Source organism: Protopterus annectens, chromosome 6.part0, assembly GCF_019279795.1.
Source record: "Protopterus annectens isolate FY-2018-M chromosome 6.part0, PAN1.0, whole genome shotgun sequence".
Classification (NCBI taxonomy): domain Eukaryota; kingdom Metazoa; phylum Chordata; order Ceratodontiformes; family Protopteridae; genus Protopterus; species Protopterus annectens.
Genome location: NC_056737.1, coordinates 1,860,926,566 through 1,860,942,990, shown reverse-complemented (window position 1 = coordinate 1,860,942,990; position 16,425 = coordinate 1,860,926,566).

Sequence of the window (16,425 nt, the reverse complement as noted above, 5' to 3'; positions counted from 1 at the left end):
GCACAACTGTTCCTTATCATATACTTATAAGTGTAATTGTTTCAAGATGTGTTAACCTCATAACAATACCTAACTACATATCAGACAGGTTACCTCCAGGGAAGTTTGCATGTTTTATCCTTGTTTGTAGTCTGGCAAGTGTTTTAGGCAGTGCATGTTACTTTAGTGTAAATTTGGTAGTGTTATTGTTTTCCATTGACTCACAAGAATCTATATTATGTTGTTGAAAGACATGTTCATTGAACATGTCTTCGTCGACATATAAACAGTGAAAACAAAAAACTCTGAAGGGCCACTTCAGCAAATTTTTTCCCAGGGGAAAAAAATCACCTGGCCAAGGAAAAACAAAACAAACTTTCAAACCCTACAAAGTGGGGGGGGGGGGTTCACCTCCCCAACACCCCCCAACAAAATATACCAACTCTGAGATTGCACTACAGTGGGGAAAAGGGCAAATCCCCAATGATGGCCAAGCATTTTTTTTCCCCAGGGGTAAAATTCGCTGAAGTGGCCATTCGGCTATTAGTGTGTTCACTGTTTATGTGTCAGTGAAGACATGTTTGATGAACACATCTTTCAACAACATAATATAGACCCACTCACAATTGTCCCAATATGGGTTAGATCATGTCATAAATTGGTACAAGTACACCTGTCTCAAGTTAAATGTGAAAAAATGTAGCATAGTTCATCTAGAGAAAGAAAACATTTTCATATACCATATAGGTGACGTGCTCCAACAATCGGACACTGTTGCAAGGTAATTCAACACAGCTGCTGATAAGTGCTTTTTGTTTGGCCATCCTGTTCCTCCACAGTACTTTGGCAAGTCTTCTGTTTGTCTCATCTAATCTTCAATAGCATCTCCTCAATGTCTAAAGAAGTCTTAATTCTCTTTACCAATAACTCATATCTCTTCAGACCAATTATTGAATATAACTCACCTACAGCCATGTCTTTATGTTAACATGTCACTTAACTTGAGGGACCTCAGAGATTCATAATAAAAAGGATCAGTGGCCTCAAAAATCTTAGTTGTCAGGACATACTGGCAGTACTCTGTCTCATACAGACTTCCCCATGGAGATCTTTTTCTAATTTTTGAGCAATGAAAGATCCATTTATTTCTTTGCACAACAAATGGTACCTTAAATACCTGGTTAAAAGAACTAAATCTTCATATACAGATAAAAAACAGCAAACTGGTATGATAGATTCACACTCCCTTGTATCTCTCTCACCTCTAGAAAAAAACATCTATCACAAGTAAAACAGCTGAACACCCTTCCCACCTTCAAGGTAATATAGATAATGGGACAGACAGCCACAAATTCTCCTCAGGTTTATATTGCCTTGGCCTCCCAGAAGATGGCAGGAACTTTTTAATATGGATGGATGGCTTGGCTTGTTATAATCTGCAGACAGTTTGCCTAATATTTACCAATGAATCTGTAAACCTAGGTAATGTGCACTTCCATGTTCACCCTTTAATTTGGTCAAAAATAGATTTAAAAATGCAAAGTAGGCCTTATAGAGCTAATAGCTACTGCTCTCATCTTGCTGCCTTTTTGTTGTGTGATTGCACTAAAGTAATTAAATGCACTTCAATTGGGAGTTTATGTTTATTGCATTTCACAGCTGCCCTTTGCAGCCATTTCTCCCTCACCACAGGTCCTGCTCTGTTCACATGTAAGACTGTTAATTAACTACTACCTGAGTTCGATATTTTCCCTTAGTTACTCAGTAATAAGCTTGGAGCCACACTGCATTCCGAAGGAAAACAGCAGCCAGCTTACAACCATCATGGTGGACAACTTTCTGAATTCTGGTTGAGAGGATAGTGTGTTAAAAATACTGTTAAAAAACAATACTTCATTTGTGTAGGAAGTCAGGATGTAGTTAGAGAGGAGGTCCATTCAGGAGCAAAATAGTTAATACTATTTTCAGTTTGTAGTTAATGAGATGCACATCTGCTTAACACTTTTTTTAAATAAATGTGTGTGTGTGTGTGTGTGTGTGTGTGTGTGTGTGTGTGTGTGTGTGTGTGTGTGTGTGTGTGTGTGTGTGTGTGTGAGAGAGAGAGAGAGAGAGAGAGAGAAGCATGTACTCAGAGAATGAATGAAATAATAAATAGTTAGACAGACAGATAGATATGTACTGTCATGTATATTTTCCCCACACAAGTTCTAAAGATTAAAATGTAAAATATGGGAAAAATCACAGTAATCAACAATTTGTGTTAACTATATCATTATCTCAATAAAATAAAGCCCTAAATGTATTTCATATGATTTTTTAAATTCACGTTTTATTAAACAATTAAACTGTGATAACAACTTGAGATAAAAGAACTTCCAGATGTGAACTTTATTATAAAAACCAAACAGAAATATGCCATGTTAGTGAAGATTGCCACTTCTTCTTCTTTTCCTGGTTAGGGGTCACCACAGTGGATCCATAGCTCTCAACCTTCCATGTCCAAAATGAGGAACACTAGCCCTCATAATGTGGAACAAATGGGCAAAATGTGGAACACATACTAATGGCTTACTAACAACTTCAACTAGGAAGGTCATAGGATGGTTAAAATATGCTGGCTTTACTTATAAAGAAGGTCTTTTAATGAATGAATATGATTCATTTCTATTTACAATAGATTTCACTTAAAAAATTCCTAACACTGAATGTGTGACAGAGTCTTTCAATGTGGAACTTTGAGGGAACTTCGAGGAACATGAACTTTTTAAGACCCCAAATGAGGTACGTTCCTCGTAATGAGGTACACTTGAGAGGTATGAGTGGATCACCTGTCCACCTGTGATTGACAGTGGAGTTTTATAGTGTCAAGTTGCCAGCCTGGTACCCAACCTTCCACAGAAGGCCCCCACACACAGGCACTCACACCTAGGGCCAATTTAGAGTGTCCAGTCCACCTACAGCATGTCTTTGGGAGGAAACTGGAGCACACAGAGGAAACCCACATGAAATCAGGGAGGACATGCAGACTCCACACAGAAGGCACCCCAGCTGAGGATTGAATCAGAGAACCTCTTGCTGTGAGGTGGCAATGCTAACCACTGCACCACCGCAGCTGCCCCTAGTAAAGATTGCCACTGATAAATATAAATTTGACTTTTGATATACATTTTCATTCAAGTCATAAAGTGCTGATCATGCCTTGATATGAACTTGGTCAAATGATCAATTTCTTTGATATCTGTTTTTTTCTTCCTTTGTGCCGAGGTACTCACTGTTAGACACTGAGTACATCAGCCCATTCAAATCATTGTAGGTCGGTGTATTTCTCGTCTTCTGTCTTTACATTATGCACTTTTTTGGCAAGCGAGAGCAATAAACTCCATAGTCTGTTCACTGCCAAGTGTAAAGAAGCACCTATAGGGAAACCCAACAAGAAGATGGTTCTAGCGAATACTACGTCATCAGATCAAATATAGTCACAGACATTTTCATTTAATTTTCCTGTGTATCTGTAGGTCAGGACAATCTCAAAAAAATGTGCCCATTTACCTAGCTGTGCAGCACAGAACCTCAAACATGTAAGGGTAACAAAAGACTGCATAAGCCTAGAGAGAGTGTAGAAATATTTAAACTAGCATTGTCAGCCAAAGAACCTGAACTTGCGTAATCTGGTTGAGAATGTAAGGGAGGCAATTTTCTTTTGTCATGCAACTCTGTTCATCATGACAGAAAGCTTCTTTCCCCACATAAGTATATACTTGTCGACTTCCTTTGCCCCTGGGGAGATTAAGATTTTATATGGACAGCTGATAATTCCTTTACATTTGGTCTCAGCATTCCTAATTTTGACCAACCAGGAAATCCATGTTTTTGCATTTGACTATCAGTTTAGTATAGATCCATTTTTTCCTGGCTAGGAAATGATTTAATATGATATTTTGACACACAGAATCTATTTTGCCGAATTTAAAAATCAAAACATCAAATGGAATTAAGAGTAATATATCAGTAGTTGTTCTCTTTGTAAGGCGTTAGTCCCAGATTTTTATATTTCAGAATTCCGTGGCTTAGAAAACTGTATGATCTTTCAAAAATTCCCAAAACAAAAGTAAGCCATTCAGTATGCAGATAAATGAACACTACATTTAAACAAAAATAATTAAAAACTTAATCCAAATTAACTCAAATTAACTCATATAAAAATGTACTTTTCTATATACTACTCACCTGAATCACACAAATTCTGACTTTTATTACAACATCATGTTTGAACATATTTAATTGGATCAAAAGCCACATCAGTACACTGCATGCCATCACACAACAAAAAACATACCACCAAGATACTTTCCGAAACTAATCAATTTATGATATTTCAGAATTCTGAAGTTATCTTTATTCCACTTTGAAACTTTTGGTGTTAGGTACTTTGGATTAAGATTTATCTTCAAACTATTGTTTAAACTCTTTTATAACAAATGATACCACTGGAAGTTTACAAAAATTTGAAAATTCTTCATGACTACACAAAAACGTATGTGTCCCTATACACCTATGATGACTGAAGTTAGTAGTGGAACTGAATTGTAGAACTGTAGTTAAGAAATAAAATCACAGAACCATGACATAACTATACATATGTAATATTTCAAACATTAGCCAGTTTGTAGGGCTACTGGATAAACAAACCCTGGGATTCATGAAGCTTGGTGCAAGGACGGTTTTACCCTTGCGCCGAACGTCCTCATTACAGATGGTGCAGCAGCGCCATATGAATATTTATGATGGCATGCCAGCGCACCTTCGACGTGCACAGGAAACGTGTGCGAGTGCAGGGGGCATGTACAAGTGCCCTGCAGAGGCATAAACATGCCCCCACAGTTGCACAACCTACTATGCTTACTATTAGAGCCCGCCTCTAATAGTAAGCCAGTAATTCAGTATCCATGGATACCGAAATGTATGCTAAGCATACAAGAGTGTCCACGGACACTGAAATAAAACCGAAGTAGTAAACACACAAGCATGTAGGGGAATGTTGAGCCCCGTCCCTAGAACTTTCACAATTAGATTCCCCGTGTCCCTATTTTACATTTGTATTGCTGCAATATCGAAAGTGTAAGTAAAGCGCAGCGTGTTTGCGGGTCACTGCCCCCTGCATACATAGCTTACACATCAAAATCATTCAAATAGAGAAAAACATGTGGAATCAACATTGATATCAATACTGTAGTTGTTAGAGCATCTGCCTAATGAACAGGCATTCACGGTTCAAGTCCAACTATAGCACATATCATTTTCCATGTGAAATGAATGTCATTTTGCTGTAAAACCTACATAATAACATGTAAATGTGAACTGGAATTCCGCATAAAATGTTTAATGAAATTTCATTCAATCAAACTGGTACTGTCATAATGAATAAGGCACTAGTAAGCAGGTGTAAGCACAAATAAGCAGTAGTACACATATATAAGTACCAGTAAGCAAGTATGAGTGTGCTTGAGTGGGTGTAAGCAGTGCCCAGCATAGGAAATGTATATAAGTATGTACAGATATATAATATATATATATATATATATATATATATATATATATATATATATATATATATATATCTGAAGAAAGAACAATGTAACAATAAAGCATAAAAAAGGAATGAGAAGGAAATCAACAGCAACCTCAGTAGTATATAGCGCTGTTAGCGTATGTCATATCAAGCTGGGCAGGAGTGAGCAAAGCACTGCTACTCACACCACAGGCAGGATACTACCAGTGGGAGTAACATTGTCAATCTGCTAAGTCTACTTTACAAACAATCAGTGGGTAGTCCCTGCTGGGACTACCCAAAAATTGATAGGATGATTGGACCTCCGACCATTACACAAGCAAGGGCAGGTATGTTCAAGAACTAAATGGTGGGAGAGCCTAATAATACATGGGTTGGGACAACATACATGTAGGGCCCCTAACGCTCGGGAGAGGGCAATGTGTGGAGGTGTGTCATGGCTGTAATAGCAACTGGACAATGGATGGTATGTGTGTATGTCGAACTCGGGTGGGGTGGAGGAACTATGGGTATGAAATTATGGATCCAGGCATGTCAGGGTTGGATGGGCTGGTTCTAATTGGACTGCCTCATGGAGGTCAGCGAGTTCGTTATAAGTATGTAAAAGTACATTCCCTGTAACACATTCATTCATTTTGCAGACATAAATAACATGAAAGTGCCCTTACAAACCTCAACAGTAGATAGAATAATAGGTTGTGCATAAGAGGGAAGAGACAAAACTGCTAAAATGCAGAAGTGTGTACAATGTCCGAAGTCAGTGCTGTGCTCAACAATTCAAATGTGAGGACTTTCTCACACATAGAATAATTCCTGTAATTTGCCTGCTACAGCAAAGCCAATCACTAAACCGGTCTATTTGTAAAATAATTACGCCGAACACGTGCATAATTAGCCCTCATGTGTAACGTGTGCATTACCACATAGTCATACTTATTAATTTATTATACTGTCATGTTAATGAGAGCAAGGATGTAATGAAGTATAGAGTCTAATCTTGAAATAAAGATGTGTGTCCAATGTGGGACAACATAAAAATTTGCGAATAGTGTCCTATTGGTCGCTCATGTCAACAATGTTTGTGGACTAAAAGTATAGGATTTCTGAGGATATGTGGAGTGAGTCAACCCATGGCATGGGTCTACAGGAGTAGGGAGTGGCCAATGTGTAGTGGTGTGGATACACCATGTATCCAACTGGAGAATGGATGACTGCTGTGTTAGTGAAGTGTTGGGGTCGGTGTTTGGGGAACTAGGAGTCATGGGTATATGGGTATATATGCAAATGAAGCAGCACAGCAATAGTGTATTGGTTAGAGCATCTACCTAATGAACAGACATTCCCATTCCAAATCCTACTGCAGCACATACCATTTTCCATCGGTAATTTGTATATGAACATATTTCGACATCTCTCCGCTGTATAATCTGCATAATAACAATTAAAAGTGAACTGGAGCGAAATGTCAGTGTCATAATGAATAAAGCACTAGTAAGCCGGTTTAAGCATATATAAACACCAGTAAGCGTGTGTAAGTGTGTTTGCGCGAGGCATGCATTGCTTTACAGATACACACACACACACACACACACATATATATATATATATATATATATATATATATGTGTGTGTGTGTGTGTGTGTGTGTGTGTGTGTGCATAGATATACATACCCGGAATACAAGGGTGGGAAAGCCTGATGATCCATGGGTCGAGACAATGTATGACATGGGTCCCGTGAAGTAGAGAGTGGGCATATATTTTATCTATATATATATATATATATATATATATATATATATATATATATATATATATATATATATATATATACACACACATATGGATTCACTTCATAACACTAAAAACTCAAAACATTGAAAATGAGAAAACTTCATAATATAGAAGACCAAAACACTGAAACTTCAAAACACTGAAAACTCAAAACACTGAAACTCAAAACACTGAAAACACATATCATACATATTCTGAGTTTAAACAACATAATTCATAGCACTTTCCACCAGGTGTAAGCAGGGAGGCAAGCCCTCCTGCACCCCCCATGTGTGGGGCTGTGCCCCACACACCCCCTGCTACTTATATAATATCAGCTCTAAGATTGCACTTCACTACACTAAGTGCAGTCTTGGAGTTGATATATTTAAGTAGCAGGTGATGTTACGGGCACAGCCCCCCACATGGTCTTGCCCCCCTGCTTATACTTGGTGGAAAGTGCTATGATTTATGTTGTTTAAACTCAGTATATGTATGATATGTGTTTTCAGTGTTTTGGTTTCAGTGTTTTGAATTTCAGTGTTTTGAGTTTTCAGTGTTATGAAGTGAATCCATACATATATATTTATATATATATAAATGTATGTGTGTGTGTGTGTGTGTGTGTGTGTGTGTGTGTGTGTGTGTGTGTGTGTGTGTGTGTGTGTGTGTGTGTGTGTGTGCATGCATAGATATACACAGATATACAGCTATGATAGGAAACAGCACACAAGAATGACATATGTTTACAGGCTATGCCAATGGAAGTGAGGGGCCCAAGCAAGAAACATGAAATACATAGCATGACCTTCCACCCCCCCCCCAAGCCGGACACAGGAAACATACGCACAAACCCTACAACAATGTAAATAGTCCACTGCCCCCCAGACCACAAGCAGGATACAACCAGGGGGTGAGTACACAGTACACCCATGAAAATCTAATCTTGGAACACAGACAGGAGCGTCCATTGCGGGATGCCACAAAAATTGACATATAACTAAAGGAAGGTGATATGCCAACCATTTTGGCTGGGGTGTGTACATACCCAGAATACAAGGGTGGGAAAACCTGATTATCCATGGGTCGAGACAATGTATGACATGGGTCACATGAAGTAGAGAATGGGCAGCCTGTAGTGGTGTGTTCAGACCCGTCCAGGACCCAGAGTAAGGATGGGTGCTGTAGAGGAGGTGCGGGTGGGGGAACTATGGGTAGCTAGTTATGGGTCTAGGTGTGCAGGTGTTGGCTGATGTGGGTCTATATGGACAGCCCCAGGGATGTAAGCAAAAGTGTTCATTGGGCATTATGTTCACAGGCCATGCATATGGGGGTGAGGGGTCCAATCAACAAACGTGTAACACGTAGCATCAACCCCCCCCCCCCAGCTAGGCCGGTGAGACATACAGACACACAATAAAAGTAAACACACCACTGCTTCCCAGACCAACGGCAGGATACTACCAATGGGAGATACCTGCCAGGTCTAATCTTGAAACAAAGACATCAATGTCCCTTGTGGGACACCCCAAAAATTACTGATCATCGAAGTCAGTCCCTGTAATGATTCATCAAACCAGGCTGAAGACTTACACGGACCAATAGGTTGTGCAAGCCTGATAACCCATGGGTTAACACGACGTACGACATGTGTCCTGACACGCAGAGAGTGGGCAGTGTGTAGTGGTGTGCTTATACTCCACCTGCACCAACAGCAAGGATGAGTGCTGTAGAGAAGGGGCACGAGGGGGAACTATGGTTATGCAATTATGTGCCTAGGCGTGTTGGCTGGTGCAGTCATATTAGGAATGCCCGGGGATGTAAGTAATATTCCAAAATGGTCAGAGCTTGCACCCATACCTCTCAACCCCTAAGAGCAAATCCACTGGACAGGACATAAACAGTTGGGGGAACAAATAGGGACCATACCTCTCAACTCTCCCTGATTTCCAGGGACGTCCCTGATTTTGACTCAAATTCAAACTCTGTCCCTCTTTATCCTTCCTAAAACTAGTGACTTTTGGAGGAAAGGTTGTGAATTACACATAATGAATAATGGCAAAAATTAAGAGTTATAAACTTCTTTTACCTCAGAAAATTTGTATTAATTCATATGTCTGAGTCTGTCAATGTTTCACGTTTATAGCACTAATATTTTAAATGTGTCCCTGATTGTCCCTGATGTTGTCATGACTTGTCCCTGATTCAGTTGATATTTGTCCCCAATCATTTGAGAGGTCTGATAGGGACAGAAAGCACATATTCCACTTACAACATTAGAAAGATGATATAATAATTGGTATGCAATAGCATGACTCGGCTGAAGGATATGGGTTACAAAACCCAATTACTTGTCTGTATTTGATGGTTTCAGTTCCCAGGTATTAGCCAGACAGGTGCAGATTGTAAGAGGAACACATCAATAATATGAAGCAAACTCTGGACAGGCCGTGGAAGCTGTACAGTCCTCCGGCATGCTTTCGCCTAATGGGCAGCCATTCCCGATACTGTAGTTATGCAATCCGATGTAATAGGCATCACAAGGTAATATCGTAGTCTTCACTCCCACCCAGGGTTGTGAGTGTCAGATACAAACACCAAATGTAGTACATTAGCAAGTGTGGGAGCAAGCTGGTGTAAGCCTGTTTGGGTGCTGGTATGCGAGTATCACACTGATGAAGGAATGTAGAGGCTAACTGAGTGTATGATACTGTAACCAGAGGTTAGCATTGCTTAGCTCCATGCAAACCCACGCACACCCACTCACAACTGCTTTAAAGTCCTTTAATCACTCTGTACCCAACAGCTTGTGTTCTGGCCAGCAACAAAATAACCAGCCTCTGCAAGGCTAGAACGCAGGACCCTGTACATCACAGTTATAGTAGTAAACGACTTTGCCATGATAGCAATACATATAAAGGAGGTATCAGCAAACTAATCCTCACAACAGGGAAACAAATCAAATACGTGAACTGAATCTATGTACAGTGTAATGTTCTATAACCTGCTACAGACCATAAATATGTTAATTGGAGTACTGTAGTAAACATAGAGTTGAGGTGTCACTGTAATAAGGTTCTGAAGTCCCCAGGACCCCATGCAGTTTATGTACACATGAATGACAGATACCAGACACATATATAGCCTGTAATGAGTAAGACATTCTTGACAAAAGTCGAATATAATGCTAGATAACCAATAAGCAATGTTAACTGCAGCACAGCTCAACTAAGTAATTGTAAGCAATGTGTAGGGAAGCCAATACAATATGCCCACAGGTACACCTCTTTAAGCAGTGCCAGCCTGAAGTAAGCAGGTGTGCCATAGCTTAGCCTTTACGAAACCTGCCAATTACGGAAAGGTGCAGGAATCTGGCCCTACTTAAACCAAAGAGGTGGGAATATGGCTCATAACTGGTTGTAGCATCCCCCTGCAGGCAGAATTGCTGGAGTGGGAGAAGGCGCTCACTTTAGAGTGCAGAGCTGGGGCATCCAGGAGTCCAAATTCATGGTATGGCTCCTAGTAAAGCACCATGACAGGAGACTACTGCAGGGCCAGTACCAGGACTCACAGTACAAAATGGAGGCCTGGGACAGTCTCGCCTGTGACCTCACTAGTGCCACAGGTATCCCCTGGACTGGTGAGTAGATCAGGCACCACCATGCAGACCTGAAGCGACGGAGGGGCGATGTCCTGGAACAGTGGATCCAGGAAGCAAGGCAGATGCAGAATGCCCCAGAACTAAGTACACCTTCCACTACATAGTTAATAATTGCCTAGCTTGTGTGTACTATGGATAGGTATGGCTAAATATCACTGTACTTCTCTGTCAGCTGCAGATGAGCGTGCTGCGAATCAGCAAGCCTATTATGCTAGGCTGCAAAGAATGCGTTGGGAGGCAGGTTAGTAAATAGCCTGCATTTACTGTCATACAAAATAAATGTAAGGGCCTCAGAAAGTGTTGTACCAGTATATAGAATAGTGTAATATGCTGCAAATAAAGTTGTAACCTCTGTATTGCTTCTGTTTACTCTGCAGTCATATGTTGTTGTACTGTTGCAGTTATTAAATAGTACTGTTGTAGTAAGCAGTGTTACCCACATTGTGGTATGCAGATAAAATGTGTATGAAGTGCTGTATAACAATGTCGAAAGTGCAAACAGGTCAGTAATATTAGACAAAATACATTGCAAAGCCTCACAACAATTGCCTGATAGCATAGTGTACAGTGATCTTTACTGTAATGCTTTTGTCACACACAGCAGGGCTTTGGATCCCAGAAGCGCTAGTAAGTTGTATGCATAATCATTCCACACAACTGCACACAGTCTGTTAGAATGTTCAGAGAGAAAGCTGTATGCATATTTACACAGATTTTGCTAGAATGCTTAAATAGAGAGTGGTATGCATATTCATACCCCTCAACTGTCCCAATCTTCCCAGTATGTCCTGATAAATGGCCCGCATCACCTGCCTTTTGACATGTTCCCCTGACAAATTAGTTTGATGATCCAAGAAATGTAGGCAGCTGTTAATGACATATAACTGATAATCAGACTTATACATAATCAGAGAATGTACATGCAAACATACCTGTCATCCAAGCATCTCACCCAAAGTATATGAGAGCAGTCTCAAAACATGTTGCATTAACACCTGCATCTAGTCAAGCCTGTCCATAAGACACAGGTCCCGTACATACTAATCTACAAGCATACCATTGTGCAATATAACGCCATAGAGTAGTGTAATAATACATGTAAGGGACAGACCACTGCAGTGACTATGAATGTTGTGAAAACTACAATGATTTATTAGTTGTTAATTGAACTCACTCTCTCTCTCTCTCACCCCTACCATATGTGCAAAAATAACTGATTTACACAACTAATTTTGTTTGTCTACACTCCTAACCTTTGTTGGGACATATGTCTTACTGGTTTATAAATATTCACATCTGTTACTATGCATGTACCATGTTAAAATACTCTCATATTGCTGGCCTGTTGCCATCAATGAAACCTGCTTGTCGTTGCAATGGCCACTGTTTACCCATATATGCATGTGTTCTGCCTACTCTGAAACTATTTATATCTGGTGCTCTGTGTAATGGGAATACCTATGCATGCCGTTATACCTAATTATGAATGCTGTTGACTATTACTAACCCATATCTGCCTTAAACATGCTGCAACATAGCTTGTATTGGAAGGCCGGTCCCAGTGGACCCACCTGTCCCACTTCAGCTGACCATGGCACTGGGCACTAGCACATCTGGGGCCCAGCCTGGGACCTCCTTGTCCATTGGCCCTGCACCAACTTTGGGTGGAACCGCCGCAGGGGATGAAGCTCAGCCCCCCCCCCCCCGGAGTGGACTGGAACCTGTCACCCGTGGTATGGTCCGGGCCATGGTGCATAGCGAGCTCGACAGGGAGATTCGAGACTGCCTATGCCAGCTTGAGGGCCAAGTGGCACAACAAGAGGGTGAGCCTGCCCCTCCTACACAGCCCCCAGCACAGCTACCTTCTGGGCTGTGAAGGTGAAGTGGTGACTGCCCATGGGTGGGGACCTCAGTCCCACTGTATCCATTTGTGGGCTCATGGGCTTGCGACTTCCAAACACCCCTCCCTGTCCAAGGTGTTCCCCCCACATGTGTCATATACCGCCCCTGTATGCATCTTGTTTTTCTTGTCTGTCATCCTACCCAACCTATCCTCCCTGATCATACCTACTGTCCTTCCCCAACATTCCCCCTCTGACCTAAACATAAAAGAAAAAAAGGGCAATCTGTTCCCACAAAAAAAGCATGCTCCATACATAGCTGTCCATTTCACACATGTCCACTGGAAACATGCAAATGTTTCTAATTGGCATCACAACATACTATTGTTGTCCTCACTCCTTTCACAGGGATGTGAGTGTCCAAATGTACTGCCAAATTTATTGCATATGCACAGCCATTGCTGTAGAAGAATTAGACAGCTATGGACCTTCCCTACACCCTTCCTGCACATCCCTAGCTATTTTCCATACTGTCTTTCCCTCTCTGTGCCCCTTTTTCACCACTTTCTTATCAACCCTTTTTTCTTGTCTTTTAAAGAAATTAGTGCGGGGGTAAGCGGGATTAAGCACTTTTAAGCAGCAGTGAGCAGGATACAGCCTGTTTGTGTGGGGATAAGCACTGCATACACAGGTTAAGCTATCAAGAAGGTAACTGAATGTAAGGAACTGTGACCAAAAGTAACCACTGCTTACAGTTGCACAAACCCATGCACACCTGCTCACAACTGCTTAAAAGTGACTTAATCACTCCGTATCCAACGGCCCTTGTTCTTCCCAGCAACAAAATGAAGGGTCTCTGCAAGGCTTGAAACCAGGACCCTGCACACCACAACCAATGTGATTTACCACTACGCCATGGCAGATATACAGACATTGGGTTATCACAAACATAACATTCAGCACAGTCATTCAACAGTATAGGAAATGTATTCCATCATGTAGATGTATGTGTGTGTATTTATGTCAGATATAGATACATACATATATATATAGATATATCAAGATAGATATATCAAGAACATCCCATGTGACAACAAAGCATTAAAAAAGAATAAAAACGGAAACACCAGCAACTCCTGTATTATGTAGTGGTGATGTCCTATGTAATATCAAGACTCCCTCACACAGACATGTGTTATTAATACACACAAATATTTGTACATTGGCCAAATACATTACTGTGCATTTTATTTACATTAACAAAACAGTTCCTGTCCAATCATTATGTGAGAACAGTACTCTTGCAAGGTGCTGTGGGCAACATCATCATCATGAAAAAGGTAAATGGGGTAACCATAGAGGGACCGGCAGTGTCGTGTGTACAATGGGGTCATCTGCATCACATGTACCTGGAACCTTAAGGAGTCATGTCCATACCAGGATCATGTGCCTGGACGAGAGGGGTGAGGACAACAGTAGTATGTTGTGAGGCAAATTAAAAAGGTTACATGTGTCCAGTGGACACGTGCGTGAAATGGACAACTATGTATGGGGCAAATGTTCCGGGAACAGATTGGCCTTTTGTTTCCGATTTCGTAAGGTGAGAGTGGGATGTTGGGCAAGGAGAGTAGGTATGTTTGTGGAGGATAAGTTGGATAGGATGACAGACAAGACAGCATACTGGGGCGGTATATGACACTTGTGGGGGATACACCTTGGACGGGGAGGGGTGTTCGGCAGTCTCAAGCCCATGAGCCCCCAGATGGAATCAGTGGGACAGAGTTCCACAGCCATAGCCAGCCACCACTGCACATTCACAGCCGCAAAGGTGGCTGTGCTGGGGGCTGTCTAGAAGGGGCAGGCTCACCCTCTAAGAGTGACACTCTGCCCTCGAGCTGATGTATCTGGCCTCAAAACCCCTTATTGAGCCCCATATGCACCACGTCCGGGACTGTACGATGGCTGACAGGTTCCATTCTGGACCTGGTCCCAGGGGGGACAAGCCCCATCCTCAGTGGTGGTTCCACCAGAAGGTGGTGCAGAGCCAACAGTGGTGGAGGTCCAAGGCTGGGCCCCAGATGTGCTGGTGCCCAGTGCCATGGCCAGCTGAAATGGGACAGGAGGTTCTGCCAGGAACTCCAATCCCATACAGCCTATGGTGTTGCAGTTTTAACACAGATATGTCATAGTATTCAGGATTACTTATAACAGCATGCATAGATATGACCATCAACCCAACACAACAGATGTCATACATTTACAGAGGGAGCACAACACATGCATATATACTGCATGACATCTGTACAAAGCGTAGAAGACTTGTGACTGCAGCTATGAACAGTGGCCCATTATTGGTATGTCACTATGAGAACCCCAGACAGTGACTGTCATACCACTGTTTCATGTGACATATGTCCAGTCAGGGATGCGATGGCAGTAACTCTCATCACTATCACCATGTACTGACTGCAATCCTTACACTATGCTTCTGCAGTTCACAGATGTGTGTTCAGTGAGTAATACTAGAAACAAATGGTTCCGCACACTGATCAGTCCACAGATGGCCCTACAGATGGGGGTCTCATCACAAACAGAGCATTGTTTTGTCAGTTTTAAAACATGCAGACAACTCATTACCACACACAACCTGTTAAATTGGCAGTAGTCTCAATGAAGCATAGCTACATTTGCATGCTGTAGTCATGTCTGGCACATCACCCTCCTGTCTTTAGGCTACTTTCCACTGTGTATGTTGTTTGAGGAATATCCATATATCATCTGTGATGCTGTTTACCAAACACCAGATCCAGGTTCCACTCACAGCGACTGTCATGGGCAAACATCAACATGATGTTCCAAGATATTGTACTGTGTCTCCATGCGATTGGATATGGGAAAGTCACCACAGCTGTTCCACATGCAATCAGCTAGAGGAGGACTGCAATAGGTGTAGAGGCTATCACCTGATCATGACCGTCGAGTACAAAACACAAGCTGCTGCTGAGCAGGTGTACAACTCCACATCCACCAGAGAGTGTGTGGGAGGGACAGACAGAGGCAAAGTACATCAGAGAAGGGCTTGGAGACTAAAACCTAAGCATCGTCTGTCACACACCTACCAGTACAAGGGTACAAATACCTGACTGACTAGCCATTACTATTACAAGTGCATGCAGTTACTCCATGTGCCACATAGCTGACATGTTGGTATGCTGTAAGAACATATATTTGTGCTGGTGAGTGACATCTGCAAAAGAGATATGGTAGCCATACATTAAGTGTAGCACACATGGCTGTCCACATGAACAGATCTCATTGTCAACACAACCACACTCTCTAAGGGACTCAAACACATTGCCACACTTTACCAGGCTCACAAATCACTTCCTAACTACTTGGTTTGCCACACTGCAGTAATGCACAGATATTACATGCACCACAGGGGATATCCTGAGGTTCTATGGGTTAGGGCATGTGAACGTGTCTGACATCAGTCAGTATGCCAATGGGAGTTATACTGGGTGTGACTGTGGTTGGGAACATCATAAACCACATGCAGACACAAGGTGTGAGTACTGACATACATGTGTGCATTGCTTCATG